The sequence below is a fragment of the Nicotiana sylvestris genome, chromosome 9, assembly GCF_000393655.2.
Source record: "Nicotiana sylvestris chromosome 9, ASM39365v2, whole genome shotgun sequence".
Taxonomy (NCBI): Eukaryota; Viridiplantae; Streptophyta; class Magnoliopsida; order Solanales; family Solanaceae; genus Nicotiana; species Nicotiana sylvestris.
Window position 1 is genome coordinate 161,551,374 of NC_091065.1, and position 4,956 is coordinate 161,556,329.

The following is a 4,956-nucleotide window of genomic DNA, read 5'->3' on the forward strand; positions in this document are numbered from 1 at the left end:
TGGTTGGAGTTGGGTTTCTATCTAATCTAGCTATGCGTGTTGCTTTTAATTGCACTTCTAACCATGCTTGGATTTGTTTCTATTCTACGTTTAATGCTATTGATTGCTGAAAACAATCTAAGTACAATGTTTTTATAGGAGTTTTCTCAATTGATAAAAAACACTAGGGTAGTGACTTCCACCTAAGTGGATATCTAACGGGTGTCGAGAATTCAGGGCAAGCTTGTTATAATTGGGGTCGTGAAATAACCATCACACATAAGTACTCACTCTGTACCTCTCGGTAGTTTGAGTGACTTTTCCCAATTTGGCTTTCTCAAGTCCAAATGGGTGTTCATGCAATATAAATGATATTGGCTCAAGTCGGGTATTACTATCTTTAGGTTTAACCCTTTAATTGGGGCTATCAATCTCTTGAATGCACCCCAATTCCTTGTTAGCCCAACTTTCCTAGACTTAGTCTCTCTTTCTAAAGAAGATTCTAAGTCATAAAGGCACGAATCAGTGTTTGCAACCACCAATTCTACAATTAACGCGTGAATCAAGCTAAATATCACTAACCCATAAGCAATTAAGCCCTAAAATTTAAGACCTATTAAATACCCACATTAGGGTTGGGTCACAACCCTAGCTAATGGGTTTACTTACTCATAATCAAGGTAGAAATCAAAGATGGAGATGAAATATAAGCCAAGTTGATTACAAGAGCAAAATCTAAGAATATAAGCTAAAGCTACTCTAAAATTACTCTAAATGGTAAAGTACGGCTGTTTACGAGCTCACTGATACAAAGGATAACCTAAAAATATGAAAAAGATCTATTTATACACAACCAAAATTACTAGACAAAAATACCCTTACGGGGGTTCCGCTATCAGCGAAATACTGGGCGCCTCAGCGCATGGACTTTTGTGGCCGTGCAAGAACAAGCATGCACCATGTTTCTTCAATTTTGGACTTGGAATGGGCTGGATTTTGCGGACAACGTAAATTCTACTGTGTCAGCGTTGGCTTCTATCGTAGCCGCGTAAAATGTTTGCAGACCACGTTCCTTATTTGAGCTCATATTGCAAGGTCTATGATTATCTATCTCCTCTATCAGTGCAATTTCACTCGCGGTTGCACCAATAGATTCGCGTTCGTTCTTTTGTAATGCGGTTAGTGGTAGTGTTTGCACTTGCCTGCAGCTTCTCTGAACATCACTTTTGCTACATCATATTTTGTAATCGCCTTAACGGAGGTTTTTACGTGACAGCGTAATAATAACGCTGACAGCGCTCTAGTTCCATTCTTTGGGCTTGTGCAAGTTCGTCTCCTTTATGAGTTCATTTTGGCTTCTTTGCCTCATTTTGACCAAAACCTGCAAGTACGCACCTTAAGTTAGTTTTCGGGAATACTTTTACATATTTTTGATCCAAAACCTAAGCAAAATAAGGAATAAGATAGGCTTAAACCCATAGTTGTCACTACATATGCACAATTACCGATGATCTCCTCACTAAGGTTAAAGAGGATTGCAACTGGGTCAATAAGCATGTGGTGGTACCTTTGCCTGAGGAATCGATCACTACCCATGTAGAGGGTTTTCTAAGTGTTTACACTTACCCCTTCACGTTGGGTCCCTTAGAGCCTATCATTATTGCCTTCTGCAAGAGGTATGGCGTGACTCTTGGCCAGATCCACCCCTCCTTCTGGAAAATAGTGATTCTCCTCCGATTCTTCGTAAGAAAAATCGAGGGATGTCCGTTTACCCTCGATCACCTTATGCGCCTCTATAGTCCCTGACTTTATCGAGGGGGTTGATCAAGCTTGCTCGCGGGGCTATTAGGGCCTTGTTCTCGAGCATACATGAGTCTCGAGACCGAGGTTGGATGGGCTGGTTTATTCGAATAAAGACTTCGAACCTGATCCCTGCCGAAGACATGCCATTTCCCGAGAAATGGAACATGAAACGTAAGTATTACTTTGCCTTGAAGGTTCAATCTTGTTGGTTTCTCTCTTATCTCCTTCCTTATCGATGTTTTTGGTTTTGCAGGTGTGGCTCAGATACCGGACGTAGTTCTTGAACTCAAGGAAGGGGTCGAGGGCCTTGTGTCACATAGACCATATTTTGAGCGTGCTTGGATGGAATAATCGAAGGGTCGATGGGATGCCTGTAACCATGGTAAGTTTCTTTTCCTGAGGTAATAATGTTTGATTTCCACCTTTCGTTGTCGAATTTTTATCTATTTTCTCTTATAGGTCTCCCAAGGACGTTGCTATAAGGCCTCTATCAGGTGATGAGGATCTGCCTCTCGAGTCCCCTGCTCCAAAGCAGGGTGACAATAAGAAGAGAAAAGGGTCTTGAGTTCCCCAAACTCGGAAAAGAAAAAGCCAAAGAGGAGGTCTCGCAAGCCCAGGAGGAGCTTCGGCGCACTACCCTCGGTCTCAGTCTATTGATTAAGGGATGAGTCCGAATAAGAAGAAGAAGAGGAAGATAAATCCAAACTAGTGGCACGCGTGTGGGATGGTGTTATGATAGAAAGGCCCTTCGAACCGGAGGAGGTCGATTAGGAAGCTTTGGCTGAAGCTCCTGAACTAGAAGGGGTTGAGGACACTCCACCCCAAGCTAGGAAGGTCGAGAGAGAGACTGAGGGTGATGCTTCCCGAGCAGCGGAAGATGCGCCAAGAGACTAGCTTTGAGCGCTCGCCATTACCAGGTCCCCTCAGATTTTGGATGCCATTATTCGCGAGGCCTATATGTTAGAAAGTCATTCTTATGAGGGGCCTTAGATGGAGACTAATATCCACCACTTCTTGGATGGATTAGAGTCTACTTATTTGGAAGATGTAATTGGGCTTGGTGACTTGCTGGTACCAAGGAATGTACCATCAACGGGTTCCACTGGGTCTTCATCGAGCCCAAACCGGTGGATCGATTTCCAACCCAAGTGTTAACCCCAACCGCAGGCGGTCGATAACTTTTTATGTCCTCGAGGATGCCCGGGTTTTCTCTACCCCCGTAGAGGTTGCTAGCTACCTCAGTTTCTTGGTCACCGAGGAGGACCAGGTCGTGATGGATGTGGTGGAAGTGCCTTGCCTATTCAATAAGGCCCAACATGATTTGAATCGGGTAACTCTGAGTGCCACTTCATTACTTAATTTAAATTTGAAGATGCAAATAATCCTAATACCTTTCTTTGTGCTTGAAGGCCTCGCTATTGCACCATGAGGCTTTCCTCTGAATCTGGGAAGAGCACGAGGTTGAAGTTTGGGAACTCACCAAGAAGAGGGATACTTATAAGCTTCTGAGTGAGAAGCTTCAAGCCGAGCTAGAAGCGGCTCGGAGTGAGCATGCCGAGATGGTCGAGCAGGTATTTTGAGTGCTTCACGATAGTGAAGACAAATTGGAGATAGTGACTAATGATCCAATCCTGCAGGTCTGGCAAAGGCTCGAATAGATCAGGTAGCTCAAGACACAGGTAGATACGACACAATCCGAGGCTGAAGAGTTCAAGAAAAATATAGACATGTTAGCCTCGAAAAAGGAAGCCATCCAAGCACAACTAGAGTTGGTCGAGACCCAGCTCCGAGATGAAAGAGAGAAGGTCTCGGTGCAGGTCAAGAAAATCGAGGAGCTTCAATCCTAATTGTACTTGGCTATTTCTTATAAGGCAAACATGGCCAATAAACTTGAGGCGGCCAAATCTGAGGTGGTCGTGACCAATACCAAAGCCTATGCTAAAGTGGCCCAATTCAAGGTCGACGTCGAGGCCATCCAGACGCAGGCTAAGAGCATGGTGGATCATGCAAAGTGGCAAGCTCTAAGGGAAGCCCTCGAGGGAGTTCATGCTTAGGACTTCGATTTATTGGCTGAAATCGAGAATGCCAAAGCAAAAGAAACCAGGGCCCGGAAGCTGGCCTTTCCCGAGGAAGATTCCGAGAGCTTAAGAAAGTTTGAAGACTGGGAAGATCCCGAGGATGGAGATGCTGCCTCCGATGAAGACCAGGCCAATAAGGCATTTATATGTTTTTATTTTTTGCTTTATTTTGCATCTTTTCTTAGGATGTTTCGGCCATTGTAAATATTTGTATTAGGCCATTATAGCCTTTGTAAAAAGATTATTACATATATAAGGCTTTCTTTCCCATTCGGCTCTCAAATTTTTCCTTTACTTAATTACCTGTATTCACAAAGGGCGGAATATCTTAGCATAAAATAAATTAGGTTGTGTAAGTTCGAACAAACCCTGCCTTTGCATTGTTCTATTTTGAGGCGTCTTGGGGGTTCGATGTTACTGTGAACTTTCTCCCAAAGTAAGTAACTCGAATTATAGTTTGTCGAGGATAGCCTTTAGAACCGGTTATGAAAATTTTTAAGGCCTATTTTTTGTTACAGTTCTCGGACATCTCCGAGCCGTGCTAATACGGCCGTAGCCTTTTAATTCGGGCGTAACCTAGTGGGCTTGCTTTCCCGAGTTATCCAGGCTTGCCTAAGATAACAGTCCCCGAGTGGGTATGGTCGTGGCCTTTAAAATTCGGGGGTTGCCAAATAGGTCTTGTGTGTCTAATGTTTAATAGCTCGACTGTTCGAGTTTGTTTTTGGACGGCAGTCCCTGAGAGAGGGAGTGATCATCTGAATTCTGGTTATAGTCAGCCCTTGATCTCATTTCTTTTAGGAGACCTAAAGTACGAAATTCTTTAAGGGATGTAAAGAGAAAATTATTTAAACATAAGATGACTGCAAAGAAAGTACTTCTATTTATTCTTGTGCTAAACAGTTATACATGCGTACATGTTTTATGCCAGGACTCGGGAAATCTATGTGAGCATGGTTCGTTTGACCGTTTGGCTCTTATAACAAATCCTACCTACCGATACCCTTCCATTACGAAGTAATTTCCTTGATAAAGCAATTCGATATCCGAGGGTAATGCCCTCTAGTATTCAAGGTTGATTGTAGATAAACCTTGGATA